Source organism: Globicephala melas, chromosome 1, assembly GCF_963455315.2.
Source record: "Globicephala melas chromosome 1, mGloMel1.2, whole genome shotgun sequence".
Classification (NCBI taxonomy): domain Eukaryota; kingdom Metazoa; phylum Chordata; class Mammalia; order Artiodactyla; family Delphinidae; genus Globicephala; species Globicephala melas.
The window spans coordinates 31,236,984-31,255,334 of NC_083314.1; the positions used below are offsets into that span (position 1 = coordinate 31,236,984).

The following is an 18,351-nucleotide window of genomic DNA, read 5'->3' on the forward strand; positions in this document are numbered from 1 at the left end:
GCTTCTTTCTCATGGCTGAATTATACACACACACACACACACACACATACATATATATATATATAATTTGGCATATATATATGCCAAATGTCCTTTATCCATTTATCCATCAATGGAACACAGGGGTTTCTAAGTGTTGGCTACTGTAAATAATGCTGCAATGAATATGGGGGTACAGATTTCATTTTGAATTAAGAGTTTCTGTTTGCCTCATACAAATACCAAGTAGTGGAATTGCTGCATCGTATGATAGTTCTATTTTCAATTTTTTGAGGACCTCCATACTGTTTTCCATACATTCCTACCAACAGTGTCCAAGGCTTCCCTTTTCTTCACACCCTTGCCAACACTTGTTAGTTCCCGTCTTTTTTTTTAACATCTTTATTGGAATATAATTGCTTTACAATGGTGTGTTAGTTTCTGCTTTATAACAAAGTGACTCAGTTATACGTATATATATGTTCCCATATCTCTTCCCTCTTGAGTCTCCCACCCTCGCACCCTCCCTATCCCACCCCTCTAGGTGGTCACAAAGCACCGAGCTGATCTCCCTGTGCTATGTGGCTGCACAAATTTGCATGTCATCCCTGCACAGGGGCCATGCTAGTCTTCTCTGTATCGTTCCAATTTTAGTATATGTGCTGCCGAAGCAAGCACATTCCCATCTTTTTGATATTAGCCATTCCAACAGGAATGAGGTGACATCTCTTTGTGGTTTGATTTCTCTGCTGAGTAGTGATTTTAGGTGCCTTTTTAACTATCTGCTGGCCATCTCTGTATCTTCTTTGTAAAAATGTCTATTCAGATCCTCTGCCCATTTTTTTGTTGGATATTTTTTCTACTATTTTTGTATGAGTTCTTCATATAATTTGAATACTAACCCCTTATAGGATATATGATTTGTAAAAATTTTCTCCCATTCGGTAGGCTGCCTTTTCATTTTGTTGTTGGTTGCTTTTTAGTTGGATGTTGCCCCACTTGTTTATTTTTGCTTTTGTTGCCTTTACTTGGATCAACGTCTTTGCATAAGTTCTGGAAACAACTGTTTCATAGTTTCCATGGATCATTTTTAGGGGAGAAGGTGAGTTGAGATGAACTACTAGTGAAAGGAGGGTCAATGGGTCGAACTATAGCCTCTGTACTGTAGGTGGCCTCAAGGCCACAACTGATAGTCATTGTCTCCCTCCTGTGCTATCCATTCTCAATTCCCCTCATCCTTGGATAATATCTCTGTGAAAATGGATGGCTTACTTCGTGGAGTAACCCTCACGCTCGTCCCCGAGTGAGTGTTCTGAGCCCTGGTCATCATTTCTTTCTCAAACCATGGCTGCTGTACTTGACCATTTACTGTGTACTTGACCATTTACTGTCAAAATTGGGAAAGCCAGTACCAAGAAATACCCCACAGGCTTGTTTTTAATCAATCATTTTCCAATTAAAAAATTTTTCCCCCCAGACATTTTTATCACCCCAAAAGGAAACTCTGTACCCATTGAGAAGATAGTACTTCGCTCTCTCTACCAGGCCCTGGAGACCACCAATCTGCTTTCTTTCTCTATGGATTTACTTATTCTGGATATTTCAGATAAATGGAATCATACAGTGTATGACCTTTGTGTCTGGCATCTTCAACTTAGCATGATGTTCCTGAGAGTCATCCACACTGTAATATGTATTAGTATTGCATTGCTTAAAAAAATGTTTTTGGCCGTGTAACTGATATTTAATTGTTCCATTCCTTTTTATGACTGAATTACTATTCCACTGTATGTATAGACCACAATTTGTTTATTCATTCATCCAATGATGGACATTTGGATTATTTCCATGATTTTTCTATTGTAAATAGTGCTGCTATAAACGTGTGTACATAGATTTGAGTGTTTATTTTCAATGATTTAGGAGTGGAATTGCTGAGTCATATGGTAATTCTATGTTTATCCCAAAAAACACACTCCAAGAAACTTCCTGAAAGTCTGTACTTGTCTCAGAAGCAGCTTTTCAGGAAACATGACATGCAACAGTATGGACAGTGTCCCATGAGAGCTTATTTGTGATGTCTGGGGGTCTGGAGTTGGAAAGGGCTTCCCTTAGGAAGTGGCAGCTAAACTGAGGGCAAATTCAATGTTTTTTCCTTCCTTCCTTCCTTCCTTCCTTCCCTCCTTCCCTCCTTCTTTCCTTCAGAGGGATGACATAGGTGTTTTACACAGTATATCCTTTTAAAACTTTTGCATCTGAACCCTGAACTTATTCATAAGACGAATGATTATTTTAAGCAGGGTATTAGGGTTCAAATTATTAATATCATAGAACCATTACAGTGACAACTTGGATTGGAAACAATTTATTAGGAAAAAATATGGAAGCTTTTTTATAACAATTTTGATAAATAAAAAACTTGACAAATCAGTGTATAGAAAGAATATTGGTTATTTGGGAAATTGTATCATAAAATGGATGGGCTCCACAAATTCTTCAATGTACTTGAAGAAAAGAGTGCTAAGTCAGTTTGGGCTGCTGTCAAAAAGTACCATAAATGGGGCAGGGTGGGGGTTTGTAAACAACAAAAATGTAATTCTCAGTCCTGGAGGCTGGAAGTCTGAGATCTAGGTGTCGGGATCATTGCCTTCTGGTGAGGACTCTCATCCGGGTTGCAGACTGTCCACTTCTCATTGTGTCCTCACAGGGCAGAGAGCAGAGAGAAAAAGCCAGCTCTCTAATGACTCTCACAAGGATAAGAATCTCATCACGAGGGCTCCATCCCGATTCGCTCATCAAATCCCAAAAGACCCACCTTCTAATACCATCACATTGGAGGTAGCGTGTCAACATGTGAATGCTGGGGGGACCCAAATATTCAGTCTATAACAAGTACTAATGGGGAAATGAGAGCTTCGCTTGAGGATGTTAAGGGCTGCTACAAAGATCAACGGTACCTGTGTTTCCAGAGAGAACTACAATATAGAATAAGTTCTATAAGGCTTTCACAGAATAGATTCATCTTTCTTCCCGAAAACAGTCCTTGGTAACCAGGGACCCATTCCTGGAAATTCACTCTTGCTCAAGGAAATCCATCCTCTCATTAAAAAAAAAAAAAAATCTTATGAAGCTACATGAATGACACAAAGGACTTTTCCCAGCTCTAAGATTCTGTGTGTAAAACCTGTTAGTCTATATTTATTTTCAAAAGATAGACCCTCTGCGGGGTCTGCTCCTGCGGGGAAGGTGGGACCCCCACTTGTGTCCCAGCACCCAGGTATGGCTTCCTCAAGTTTGGGTGAAGCCCCCAGCCTCCTTGGGCTCTGCAGCCGGGCGGTGGGCTCGGGGGAAGGAGCACGGTCTCCGGGGTTTCTCAGCAGGAGATGCCAGGGCTGCCGCGCAAGAAGCCAGCAGCCCTGGGTGGGGCGCAGACTCGCCAGGCCTGGGTGTCCCTGCTGCGCACGGCTGTTGAAAACAGGCTCCGCGACGAAGCTCTGCCTGGCAAACGGGGACGGTGGGCGGCTCCAACCTCCCCTTCCGTCGGCACAGCCCCATCGCAGCCCTCTCTTCCAGCAGGCAAAGCCTGTGACCTGCGGCCAGATAGCTCCACACCCTCACGCCCCAGTGCTCGCCGCACGCCGGGATCAGGCACAAGCCCTGTGCTGGCCTCTCCGGACGGCTCGAGCGGGATGGCTTCCTTGGCGTGCCCGTCACCTACCCCGAGCCCAGGGGCTGGCAGTGAGGTCTGAGGGCCGCTCGGGCCCGGGCGGGGCGGAGGCACGGGCTTCGCGGCTGGGCCGGCCCTCCTCGCCGCCTCCTGCCTCTGCGCCCATGCCGGCCCGGGATGGGCTTCCCGTGGCCCCGTCTCCTTCCCACCCCCGTCGCGCCTCTTGTCCCCCGGGCCGCGGGCTCCACCCGGAGCAGCACCAAGTCGTGAGGGTGCGGGAGGGCGCCCGCACTCGGGGCTTCCCCGACACCTACCCCCTGAGGAGGGTCTGACTGGCACCGTGCACGAAGCGGCCCTAGCGGGAAGGAGACCAGGGGGGCGGGGTCGGTGGGGAGCTTGACTCGCAGTCACTTCCGAGGGGATGGTGAGCCCCCAGGGCTGGGGGCTGACCAGCCTCAACACTCCCACGAGGGGGTTGTCAGGAAGCAGGGACCCTGTCCCTGGGGCCCAGGGCTCTCCCGGGTCAGGCAGAGTCGCCAAGTGTGTCAGGCGCCGTGGACAGCTGAGGCACATTTTGCCCAAAGGTAAGTTCCAGCGCATCACAGATAGCAGAGGAAATACACACGGTGGTGAAAACTCCCGGTAGCTAAGGGTTGAAACGAGCCAATAATTCCTCCCGTTTCTCAAGGTGTTCCGTTTGGCTGTTAGTGAAATGTATTTCCAAGGAATGCAGGCATGTGGCTAAAAAGGCCAGCAGTGCCTGGGGGGTCACAGCGAGACCCTCCCATCTCGCTCCCCTGGGCCATCCTGTGCTCCGGGAGCAGAGCTCTCAGCCAGAAGTGAAACATAGTAGCTTCCATATCCGGATTCTAAGATTTTCTAAAGCCCTTTAAAGGCCCCCTTCTCTGAGTGGTGCTTGACCTGCTGGTGTTTGGGGCGGGAGGCTGGGCTGGGTGGAGGGTCTCAGCGCCATCCAGAGGGAAGGGCTTTGGAGGCCTGTGTGAGCCTGAGACCGGGGCCCAGTGCCCATGGCCGAGGGGAGGCTAGTGCTGACTCCAGCCATGCTGAGCCAGACGTCACCCTCCTACTCAACAACCCAGCAAAGCCTGTCGCTCACATTCCTGGCTGTGCTGCTTACACTTGCCCTCTGAGAAGGCCAACCTGGCAGAGCTCTGTTCCTGCCCTCTGGTCTGCTGGGAACTGAGTACCTAGCCTGGGTGCTGGAGGGGAGGAGCCATAGATGTTGGAGGCCCAGTCCCCGCCCAGGGTGCTGTCCCTCTGCTGAGCTGAAACTTCTAATCAACGTTCTAATAAAACCAAAAGGGACATGATATTGTTCTACCACCTGTGCCCAACCAATGTTAGCCCTTTGTCATATGGGGCAGTGCTGTCTAATGGTAAAGCTTCCAACATCAGATCCCCAATCCCTTCTGCTACCCCCTCCCATGGGGGTTCAGTGGTTATATCTGTATTTCATAGAACCTGAAACTCTGATTTTACAAAGGAGCTGGAGGTCTGGAGAAGGAATTGGTCTGATCTCAGTTAAGAATGCAACTTTATACCTGGACGATACTAGAGCACTTTAGCACCTCATGTGTTTGAAAAGAGATCTTCACAAAGACCTCATGGGCAGGAGACACAGGCAGGAGAGGGGACAGACTGAAGCTCTGGAACTGACTGATCAAGTAGCAGAGCTCCAGCTGGCTTCCAGGCCTACCGCTGACTTACTATCACCAGAGCCATGTAACACACCTTCCACATAGAGAACCAGCAGAAAAATGAGTTTGAAGAGCATTTTAGCTAAATCCAAGATCATTCTGATCATTAGTGAAAGTCATTCTGTTCCTACATGCTGCCCACACCCTGATCCCCCTTCCTAGAACCAAATGGGTTTTGAGATTAAAGTGCAAGTGACATACCTGGGAGTGACCAGGCTTTACTTTATCATCTCTTTCTTCTTTCACGTGTGTTCCTGGTCTTACTCTTCCCGGTTCTTCTGCAGGGAGCAGTCCAGCAACACTGTCAAGCAAAATCACACACCTTAAGGATGACTTTCATGGACTTCTCACGTGGAGACAGTTTTCAAAAGGTCTTCCTTCCTACCTACACCCCCCCCCCAAAAAAATCAACCTCCATCTCAGGAGCCCTAAAAGGCACATCTTACCTCAAGATTTAATATTTAATATGCTGTGTACCAGGCACTCTTCTAATTTCATATGTGTTTTAACTCATGTAATCCTCACAAGAGCTGTGTGATATGGGAGCTTATCTCCATTTTATAGATGAGGAAGTTGAGACCTAGAGTCATAGAACTTATCCAAGGTTATATAGCTAACGGGTAGTGCCAGGCCCATTTGCCTCAGAGAATCTGAATTTTTACAATATAATCTAGAAGAGAAATTTAATTGCAAATTATAAGAAAAAAATTGCACATTAAAGAAGATGACAAGTTTTCATCTATCCCGTTAGAGAAAAACACACTGTCTTTCACACACGTACATCTTGTATTGGCAGGGATTTTCCTTATTAAGCAATTATTTATTGACCGCCTACATTGTGCTAGGCACAGGTGCTGGGGATAAACACTTAATAAAATACACCCCCTATCTTCAAATAACTTGCACTCTATGTGAGGAAATAAGCCAACAGTTGTAGTAGAGGTTATATACCAAGTGATACATCGCTGATGGCAGTATAAAGTCTCAGAAATCTTTTGGAAAGAAGTTTGGAGATAGCTACCTCAGAGCCTTAAAAATGTTCATTTGCTTTGACCTCAAACTCATTTTTATGGATTTATTGCAAGAACGTTATTCTCGATATGGAAAAAAGCCTTCATGTATAAAAACAGTTATTTTGTCTTATAATATTGAAAAGTTGGAAAGAATTTAAATGTGTAAAGTGGTTAACCAGTAAACCCACTCAGTGGAATATTTTGTAGCCCACACAAAAAAATCAAGGTTATGAATCCCCTGATTATGTGAGAAATGATTGATTTCAATGTTAAATGGAGAAAAGGTGAACAAAAAATTTGATATCCAATATGATGGGAGCTTTGTCCCAGAAAAATCACCCTAGCTAGTGTACAGAAGGGAGGAAGGGAGAGCAGATGACAGGAAGGAAAATTATTCCAAAGTCTTATCATTAGTCTTACATATTTAATAGAATATCAAGCAATTTTACTTTAACTTTTTTCGTTCCATATTTCCATGTAAGGGACATGAATTATTAATACTTTGTGGGAGGAGGGTACACTTTTTCACAAAAATTTAACACTGTGTTCTAATTCCCTCCACTAGAGGGAGAAACTGTTTCATGTAATTGCACTTTGATGTGCTATGTAGAACCAGTCAGGAAGTTTTACTCTACTTTCCTCTGACTGTGGTGAGGGTTTTTTTGTTTGTTTCCTAATTTGTTTAGACATTCTTTGAAATCAGTTTTAGAAGATTTATTAAACCTATATTATATTGAAAGTAGAGGAATTTTGCAATTTTTTCCTCTTTTTCCCCCATTGAAAACTTGGCTGGCTTTAGTAATGAAACATTAAAGAATTTGAAGCTCTTAGACTGTCAGTTTTTTAAACATGATCTGAATATAAAAGTATATGTTCATTGAGCAAATTTTTGAAAACAATGAACAACTCATTGAAGGAAATAAAAGCCACCTCTGCATGTACACACACCTAATCTGCTCTTTTGTCTGAAAAATGTATGAAAAATATTTTGTCTTATCACTAAATAATCTTCTACATCAGAGAATTTGATTAAGCTTATGCACCATCTCCCAGGAAAAACGGACAGATATATTTTGAATGTAGAACTCCTGAAGCCCATTCATTAACTCTGGTTGAGACCTGTTGTCATTATTTTCTTAGTGGTTTCATAGCGCATTCCTTAATACGGTGAGCTGTTTTTGTTTAAACCAATCCCAATTTGGAGGCTCTTAGCTTTCTTCTAGGGCTTGGTTATATACAATCTTATGACATCATGTTGGTAGATAAATCTTTGCCCACAACTTTGATTTCCTTAGGGTAAACCCCTGATGTAGGATTGTTGTAAGGTACCAAAAGCTACTCTCCAGAAAGTGATACCAGCTCCTCTCCCAACGATGGCATATAATAGAGTTCCTCATTCTTTAAGTGATTGTTCAAAGCAGCTAAAATGTATAAATATACCTTACTGTTTTCATAAGTGTAGGTATTCTGATTATTTATCGCTGCATAGGAAACCACCCTGAAACAGTGGCTTAAAACAATGAAAATCGTTTATTTTGTTCATGAACCTGGAGGTTGAGTAGCATATTAATTCTTTTACTACACTCTTACTGACTGAAAACAATACCTATTTGACTAGCTCACAGTTCTGTAGGTCAGAAGTCCAGGCACAGCGTGACTGGGTTTCCTGCTCAGATACACACTGGAACATGTGGGTTCCCTCCCAAGAGTGTTAAAGCACGTGAAATTTAAGTGTAAGACATTGAGCCCCAAACGTTGGATGTTCACCATAGTTTGTGTGGGTCACAGAGCTGAAATCAAGATGTCAGTCTGGCTGTGTTAGCATCCAGAGGCTCTGGGAAAGAATGGCTCCAAGATTCTTTGGCTTGTTGGCATAATTCAGATTCTGCAGTTGCAGGACAGAGGTCCCCATTTCCTTGCCGGCTGTCAGTCGGGGGACAGTCTCAGGTCCTAGAGGCCTCTCTCTTGCTTTCCCTGCCATAGCATTTGACTTCTTCAGAGCCAGCAATGGAGAGTCTCCCTCTTGTCCCTTTTGTACTTCAATTCAGGAAGAGTTCAGGTACTTTTCATGGGGTGCCTGAGTAGGTCACATCCACCTAGAATAATCTCCCTATCTTAAATAATCAACTGATTTTGAACTTAATTCCGTCTGCAAAATCCCTTCACTGCAGCACCTAGATTTAGAGTTTGATTGGGTAAGTGGAAGGTTTGTGTACTTCAGTAAGTAGGAGTCTTAGGGGCTCTGTTAGAATTCTGCCTATTGCAAGCAGTGTCCCCACTTCACGGACCAAAGTGTCTTATTTCCTGAAACTCCTAAGGGAGTTTATCAGTGTTCATTTTATTTCAGTGACCTTGGTGAATGGGAAGACCACCACCTCCGTGAGCAGGAATGGCACCCAGCGTCCTGAGTCCACAGTGTGGCTCTGCTACTTAGTGGTGTGACCTTGGCTGTGCTGCTCTACTTACTCTACTTCTCTGCCTCTGTTTCCCTCATCTATAAAATAGGGCTCCCCTGGTGGCGCAGCAGTTGAGAGTCCACCTGCCGATGCAGGGGACATGGGTTCGTGCACCAGTCTGGGAGGATCCCACATGCCACGGAGTGGCTAGGCCCGAGAGCCATGGCCGCTGAGCCTGCTTGTCCAGAGCCTGTGCTCCTCAATGGGAGAGGCCACAACAAGGAGAGGCCCATGTAATGCAAAAAAAACAAAAAGAAAAACATGGAGTTAGTGATCATTCTTTCCTCGTAGGGTTTTTTGTTTTATACATTTATTTTATTTATTTATTTTTGGCTGCGTTGGTTCTTCGTTGCTGCTCGCGGGTTTTCTCCAGTTGTGTCGAGTGGGGGGCTACTCTTCGTTGCAGTCTGGTGGCTTCTGTTTTTGCGGAGCACAAGCTCTAGGCACGCAGGCTTCAGTAGTTGTGGCACGTGGGTTCTAGAGCATAGACTCAGTAGTCGTGGCACACGGGCTTAGTTGCTCCACGGCATGTGGGTTCTTCCCGGACTAGGGCTTGAACTCGTGTCGCCTGCACTGGCAGGCAGATTCTTAACCACTGTGCCAGCAGGGAAGCCCCCTTTTAGGGTTTTGATGATTAGATTATTTAACACCCAGGGAACTCCAGGAACAGTGCTTCACTGTGAATTGCTTTAAAAGTGATTACTTTTTTAAAACATGCTTTTGAATCTGCAATTAGGCAATTCAGGTATGTTAAGTGTGTTCATTAATAGGACTTCCTGCTATAAAGAGACCCACAAATAAAAATTGAATTTTTCTTTCTTGGTCTTAACTTCTTATTTCTGACTTAATATGTTATACGCATATGTCTTTTATGGTGGGCTGCCACAAATTTATGTTGGAAAGAGTGGAATTTAAATAAATCTTACCTATGTTAATTTGATAGATTTTGATAATTCATTCCACTAGCATTGTATGATATTACCAGTAGCAGAAAATATTGGTGATTGTACATCTAATAAGTTGGGTTGGGTATGATTTAGGACTTTTAAATGTAAGCATTAGATATTTTGCTCACTAAAGTTAATTCTTAACATTCAGCAGAGCTATAATATGTTTTATTCAAATCAGATTCTATATTTCATTTTCTAATTCAAGAGAAACTTAAAGCAGGTAATTTTCTAGTGTGGAATGAGGCTTCATTATGAATTGAACTAGTTAGAAATGTGATCTTTTGTGAAAGAACATTTATAAAACAATAACTTTGGTTTATTTATATACCACCTAAGTGTTATATAGGAAACTTTGTTGGGTACCTGTGGGTTTTGATTATTATGTGATATGGTCTCTGTCTTTACTGGTGGAGAGTTAGGTTAATTACAATTAATTACATTTTGAGTGTTTTAGTTTTGTTCCTTGAAAATAAGCAAGACTACTTTTGATGACAATGAGAAAAAATCATGTCAGACATTTTATAGCTGGAACATGAAAATGCCCACTTAAGAAATATGAATTTCTCTTTGTCTGAAGCCCTTCATGCCCACTCATTGACAAGCATGATCCTGGATGATGAAGGTGTTTTGGGCAGCACTGAGAATTCTTTTCAGGAGTTCCGTGCTTTCTTGGATCTCCTTAAAGATGCTGGGTTAGTTCATTTCTCTTCATGGCGTTCTTCTCTTTGCAACTATAATAGTAGTTTGCTGAGGAACTGGAGCAATTTTCATCACTTCTGTGGCCATATTTAGTGTAATTATAGGTAATATATTTGATTTTTTAAAATGAGGAATTAAATTTGTTAAGAAATGCAAATAAGGAAACCTGCTTTGGTAGAGTGGGGAGCTCATTATAAAAGAGTAACCTGTAGATAGAGTAAGTAGTAGGTGTAGTTTTTTGTAAAGACTAAATTGAAGGCAGTTTTCATTGAAAATATTCGGGAATGCATAAGAATTTTCCTATCTTTCACTTATTTTGCTTGTTTGATAAGTCTGAATTCAAGTTATTTTTGCCTTAGACATAAATTATTATTAATCTGCAGGGGAGATATAGGTCAGTGGTTCTCAACTGGGAGCAATTTTGCTGGAAGAGGGAAGTGGAGATTGATAGTTGATGGAGTAGTGTTTTCTCAGTGTGTTAGTGTTGGGAAGGAAGGAACAAACACATTCTTGGAAACTGGAGGAAAGTTGGTAAAGAAGTGTGGGAATAGAGGTGTGAGAGGTAGTGGACGAGGTGCGTGGCAGATGTTGAAGCTGCTAGTCAGTTTTTTAAATGGAGCGGTAATAGGTAAGGAGATGGGATGTGTCCTAGAGGATGAATCTAGAAAGGGCTGAGAATTTGGGGGAGAGAGAGGCTTGTAGTCTGGAGTAGGATGTTGGCTTTTAAGAGTTTAGAAGTATTTCATGATTGTAGGTCTGGGGAAGTCTAAATTGCTCTTATGTGATTATAATAACCTTTGTCTTTTCTCCTTTCCTGCTCTGGTCCAGACTTGGGCAGCTGGCCACAATGGCTGGTATAGATCAGTCAGATTTTCATTTACTAGGTCGTCCCCAGATGAATTCTACTGTTAGTAGTCCACGTAAAGAAGAAAAGAAGACACTTGAAGAAGAAAAATCAGAATCAAAACAGGGTGCCCCAGGACAAATGCAAAATATCCAAGTAAGTGGACAGAACAGCACTTAATGATTCTAAGAGTGATTAGCAAAAAAGGAAGTAACCAGGTCAGGGAGAAAACAATAATGATCAGCCTCTAATTGTTCACATGCTCAGGAGCTAGAAGACTCTGGAATCCTTTCCAAATCAGAGATTAGTAAATGTGTGCCCATTTCATGACACTGTATTTTCGTAAATAAGGAGACTGGAAGTTCTCTAGAAAATTTATGAGTTAAAGCAAACTATCCATAATGAAGAAAGAAAACATTAGAGAAAATATTCCAGATTTTAAATTGTATAAATGTCTTTTCTATTTGTATGCAGTCAGCTTACAATGAAGGAACACTAATGAAGGTACACATACTGTTATAATTTTTAAAATAAGTAATCCAGACATAGCTAATAGGTAACATATTACAGTAAATCACGTGGTTATGAGAATGGGAGGGGAAAACCCATCAGCTTTTCCTCTAGCCTTACTTGGAGCTCCCATCAACCAATCTCAGACTGGTGTTGAGAACTGACAGTTTGAGAACACAGCCTGGTCACAAACTATATACTGTTTGCATGTGCCTGGAGGACAGAAAAGAAATTAATTACCTTACAGAATAGGGTTTTATTTTTAGTGAGGGAAAGGAAATGGGTAATAACTACCCCAGTCACCAAAGTCTGAAAATGTAGCGGACATAGCCTTGGATATAGCTAGGTTAAGCTGAGAGTAGCTTGGCAAGATATCATTAGAAAAAAACTGGCTCTGAAATCTTCTGAATAATCAATTTACTGTGTTAATAATAAGATCACAGAGTAACATTGAAGTTTTGAATTCTAATTTTTAATGGTTGGCTTTGTTCATCACTGAATTTTTGTCTTGTCTTTTGTTTTTCCCTCCAGTTTCAGAAAATTACAGGTGATGCTAGGATTCCTTTGCCTCTCAACTCCTTCCATGTCCCAGTGTCTACTCAGGAGGCCTTAGAAACTTCCAAAGACAACCTGGGGGTCCCAGTCACAGAGCAGTGGCAGGAGTCTTGTGAAGATTTCATTGCTAGAACATGTTCTCCCTTCAGCAGACGTCATTTCTGGAACTGGAAGTCAAAGAAAAGAAGATGAATTATCTAGAAATAACAGGTATTCTTCAGAGAAAATGAGCAAAGCAGGTGAATATACCAAAAAACACTGCTAGGAAACAACATGGGAAGGACCTGCATTCCTGCTCTGACTCACCTGTAAAGCAGAAAAGCAAAGGAATTGGGCAAAATTCTTTGGTTAATAAACCAATTAAAAGTGAGTCTTCGGAAAAACACATTTCTATTAAGAAAGAGAGTAGAATAGTGACTGTTCCATCAAAGAAAACTAAAAGTAAACTCAATCTACTAGAACATTCTGAAAGTGATACTCTTGGATCTGATTGTGAATTTCAGGAAAGCATCCATACTCTATCATGCCTAACATAGGTCTAAATCTTTTAAAATTATGTTTTTGCCTTCAAATTTTAATAAATTACTTATGTTTTTATTATAGCATATGGTGGTTTCAGTTACTTGACTGGAAGCCATTAAGAGAAAGATTTATCTATACTTTTTTATTATAATGAAAGTTTTGGTGTACTTTTCCATGTGACACTTTGCACCATTCATTCAGCTAGTGTTTACTGAGGGCTTCATATGTACAGTACTTTTCTGGGTGCTATTGTTTTCAGCAGCGAACAAAATAAAGCCTTTACTCTCCTGGAACTAGCACTCTGTGTTGGGAGAAAACATAAACAACAAAGCAGGGTAAGGGTTAAAAAGAGATGGGAATTATAAATGGAATAGTTTTACCATTTGGTTAAACATCAAACTATTATAGATCACATGGCCAGAAGCCATTGAGGTATTTTAATTCACAATAACCAGAGAGCCTCAAAAATTTACTAAGGCACTTATCTGTGTTTATGGATTACAGCAACGCTCTGAGGTAGGGAACTGTTACCATCCCCGTTAATAGATGAGCAGTCTGAGGAGACATTATGTGAGTTGCCCAGAATTACACAGCTGTAAGTAAGTGGGAAGCTGCGATATGACCCGAACCCATGCTCTTTTTTTTTTTTAATGTATGGACTTTATTATGTTTCATTTGTTTCTGATTTATGTGAATTTTTTCTTTAAAGATTTTTTCTGATATCGACCATTTTTAAAGTGTTTATTACATTTGTTACAGCATTGCTTCTGTTTTATATTTTGGTTTTTTGGCCGGAAGGCATGTGGGATCTTAGGTCACCCACCAGGGATCGAACCTTCACCCCCTCCATTGGAAGGCAAAGTCGTAACCACTGGACCACCAGGGAAGTCCCCCTTCTGTGACTATTTTTATGGCAATTTTTTTAAATTTTATTTTTTTATTGACGTATAGTTGAATTACAGTGTTGTGTTAATTACTGCTGTACAGGAAAGTGACTCAGTTACACATTTATCTACATTCTTTTTCATATTCTTTTCCATTACGGTTTATCACAGGATATATAGTTCCCTGTGCTCTACAGTAGGACCTTTTTGGTTTTTTTAAATACATCCACTTTTTAAATAATAAATGTATGTATTTATTTTTTTATTTTTGGCTGTGTTGGGCCTTTGTTGCTGCATGCAGGCTTTCTCTAGTTGCGGTGCGCAGGCTTCTCACTGTGGTGGCTTTTCTTGTTGCAGAGCACAGGCTCTAGGTGCATGGACTTAAGTAGTTGTGGCATCGGGCTTAGTTGCTCTCTGGCATGTGGGATTTTCCCAGACCAGGGCTCGAACCCGTGTCCCCTGCATTGGCAGGTGTATTCTTAAACACTGCACCACCAGGGAAGTCCCATGTAGGACCTTTTCATTTATCCATCCTGTATATACAGAAGTTTGCACCTGCTAATCCCAAACTCCCAATCCAACCCTTTCACACCCCCCTCCCCCTTGGTAACCACCAGTCTATTCTCTATGTCCTTGCTTATGTTTCTGTTCACAGATAGGCAGAACCCAGGCTCTTAATTAATTTGTTATCCTGTTTCCTTGTTAAGAGAGGAAGGGTTTAAGGAAGGCACTGAGAGAGAAGACAGTGAGCACTAGAAGTGCAAAACAATGGGGCTGTCGAAAGCACACCTGTCTCCTTCCCCCATCGTGAGCAGAATTTTTAAATGGCAGAGTATGTAAGAGTATGTGATGACACATCTCTGGATTAAATTATGTCTCCCTGGTAAAACATGTACAGATAAGTGTTTAGTTCATTCAGACTGAAAGGTGAGAGCAGAGAACAGCTGGAGTGTCAGATTTCTTCTAGAAGGTCCTGCCTGATTGTTACTAAGAGGGCTACTACAGTACTAGTTAGTTCATTAGTCATGGATTGGGTGTTAGAGGAGTGAAACAATGAGCAAGATGTAGCGTTGGCCCTTTAGCAGTGGAGTGAGAGGGTAGACGCACTGCAGATGTCTCATCCTGCACGTGACATGCTGTGACGGGCATATTCAGGGCGTTTGGTCAGTGTTTGTGGAAGAAGAGGGGGAGCTGTGAGGCAAAGAAAAGTCATCAAAAGAGGCAGTCCCTAAGCTAAGTCTTAAAGGACTCATGAAAAACTGGTGAGTCAGCCGGTGAAGGGAAAGGACACTCAAGGCAGAGAGGACAGCGGAAGTCCAGAGCCGTGAGTGTGTGAGGGGTGTGTTACGGAGCCACAGGCACAGGCTCTGGAGGATCAGTGCAGTGTCACCAGGCAGTGGCATGTGCCCCTAAAGGAGGCCGCGAGGAGGAGGAGAGCGGGTCTTAACCACTCATGTGCGTGGAGCTGGTTTCCTCAGAAAACAGCTAAGAATGGAAAGGACAAGTTCAGGTGGCATTTTAGACCACTGACGTCTGTATGGATGAGGAATTTGAAGAAGCCTGGAGACAATTATGCCCCACTCTTCTGAGGAGCAGTGTTTTTTATTTTCAAGTGGGACATTCATGCTGCCACCTCCTCTCCTGTCCCTACTGAGAGGTTTATAGGCCGGCAGAAGGGAGAACCTGACTTAAGTAAAGTTAATCAGGTTTCTTTATGGTACAGCTCCTCAGGGCTGCTGTAGGCTAGTGTTCATTCTGGGTCGTCACAGCAGGCGTATGGTATACAGCCATCCTCAAAGCTATTTGACTCTAGTGTCCTTTTTTAACAGAAGTGTCTAACAACTGGTTCCACCAAACAGCAATTTGGTACCTTCTAGACCAGGTAATAGCAAGAAGAAAGGGGTCTGAAATAAGATATAGATGAAGGGAGGAAATAAGTTTTAATGGTATTTGGGAAATTACAAGCAAGACTTGATCTTGGGAAGTATGGAAGAAGTAGGAGGCGGAGGCTGAACCCCCATCTGTGTGACTAAGGTTGGGTGGTGGTATTATTGAGTTTGGAAATAGGGGATAAAGAACTGAATTGGGAAAAAGACTTTAGTTCTGGACATGTTGAATTGTAAAGCACGGGTAGAATTCAGGAGACACACTGGTAGATAACTGGACATGCACGTGAAGACATGGAAAGATAAAAATTTGAGTGTCATCAGCACATATCAGCAGTCATTAAAATCATGAACATGGATGAGATTTCAGAGAATTGTGAGTACTGACAATGTTTAAGTAATAAGCAGAGAAAGAATTCTGGGAAGGAGAGAGGTAATAGAGTTTCAAGAAGGAGGAAGTAGATGACAGTGTCATCCTTCAGAGAATGTGAGTGTCCATTGGATTTAGGCAGTTAGGTCCCCAGTGACCTTAGAGAAGTTCAGTGAAGTGGTGGACAAAAAGTCAGATGGCAATAAATTGAGGGTGTAGGACTGCCTGTGGGGGCCAGGCGGGGCTAGTGAAGACAGTGGGAATAGGCTACTCTCAAGGAGTTTGGATGAAAAGAGAAAATAATTAGCAAAAAAGAATTTTTTAGAATGAGAAGGACTTATATTTTATATGTTGAAATGAAGGAACCGATAAAAGTGATCCTGAAGATGTAGATAATAATTTAGAGAACTGGGGAATCATGGACATATGAATAAGAAAAAAACTTTGCACAGTCTATAAAAATCACTTGTATCCTTCGAGTTGGATGGATACTGGTAAGTTTGGGAGGAAATAAACGTAAGAAGAGATAGAAGTTAATTGAATTTTCACTTATTTGTAATAAGTTTATCCTTAGGAGGATACTTTCATGGTGTTTGATCACAGATGAGTTTGGGCATTGCTATCACTCAATAGTGTTAAGCATCTGTCAGGCTCTCTCCTATACTATATATTAATTTTTTCTCTGTGAAGCAAATATTTATTGGCGGCCTGTGGGAATAAGATACACCTAGGTCCTCTTTCCTTGGTATATTCACAAAAGCCTCGGAAACTAAATTTTGAAGTCAGGCCATACTAAGACCTGGCATAATAAGTTTTCATCGTTAACAGTTTTTTTGTGTTTGTGGGGTTTTTTTGTTTTTATTTTTTTGAAGCAAGGATAAGACACTGTCTTAACTCAGTAGTTGCCCATTGATTAATAAATCTGAGAAGACATTGATGAAGCATGGTATTTTGAATATCCTTTCCACAGCATAGGTAATGGGCCATCCTGAAACTCTGGTGAGATGCTTATCATTTTCAGATTTTGGAGTGGCAGAGAAAACCCTATTACACATTGAATTATCACTAGAAACATGAATTCAGCCAAATAAAAACAGTGCCTCTGCCTACTGAGGTTGTCAATTTCCATCTTAACAAAAGTGAACATTTCTCCTTTAGATTAAAATCAAGAAAATCCCCTCTGTCCAGGATTCAATAATGGGGTGCAAGAAAGAGGAAAACTGAAGCTATTCCCTCTTTACACCTGAACAGTGAATTTATTCTGATATCAAATATTTTTTATGATTCTGTTATGACCAGGTGCTTTATTGTGTTTAGAGATCAAGTTACTGTTCATACTTGGTAAGTAAGAAAAATCCATGTTTTAGGACTCTGAATAGTAACTTTATATATTGTATATATATATTAAAAATAAATATATATATTATATATAATATATATTCCACCTATTCAACAAAATTGTAATTTTCATCATCTCTTACGAATGATGAACTGTATTCACTCTTTGGAAAGGGCTTATAGGGAATTAAAGTCTCCATATACTTTCTATATAAGACCATAGAAACCAAATTCTCAACTGGGAGCAAACTTAGGTTTTTGCTATGAAGGTTTATGCTTGCCTGACCTTAGAGTGACAGGCCACGAACTCAAGGTGGAGTATTTTTCCTCTAAGTTACTTTTTCACTGATGCCACCCTGAAAAAATTTGGAGGGAGTATTTTTTGAAATAGCTTTATCTCAGTAACCCTTTAAAAATGCATCAGGGTATGGGGAATATAACTGTCAAAATGTTCAAGCAACTCTTGTCGATTTAAGTGTAATTGATCAGGAGTAATTCAGGAAGGAGCTGGGTACAAAAGACAAAAGACTCGAGGCTATTTCATGTATTGTTTTTGGCTTATTGTACAAAACAGAGAAAGTCTCATACACTCACGCAGTCAAGGTCCCCTACTGTTCTCTCCTTTTAGTAGAAATAAAAGAGAGCTAGTTTCTCAATAGCAGCATTCTATCCTTAAGCGGGTACACAGTGATATTCTAATGGTCTCTGGAGCAGAGAATAATTCCGTGGCAGGTCTGACATCCAGTCACCGGGTTCTCTGTAACTTAGTCTTTCATGGCCAAGGACTATAATCATTATTTCCATTTGTATTTAGCATCTCAAAATTGAAAGGATTCCATGGACAACAAAACAGTAAGTGATTTCATGAAGTGTTTTAGTATGCATAAAATAATAAACTATAAAAATACAAATCATCAGTAAAACTTTTTCTTTCCGGAGAACTATATTCAGAAATTAATG

The 18,351-nt window shown here is 41.5% G+C and overlaps 2 pseudogenes; one reads left to right on the forward strand and one right to left on the reverse strand.

Moving 5' to 3' along the window:
• Positions 1 to 567: 567 nt before the first annotated feature.
• LOC115850632 (U6 spliceosomal RNA) lies at positions 568 to 657 on the reverse strand (annotated as a pseudogene).
• Positions 658 to 9,492: 8,835 nt separating this feature from the next.
• On the forward strand, positions 9,493 to 12,996 carry LOC115850000 (centrosomal protein of 78 kDa-like; annotated as a pseudogene).
• The last annotated feature ends 5,355 nt before the right edge of the window (positions 12,997 to 18,351 follow it).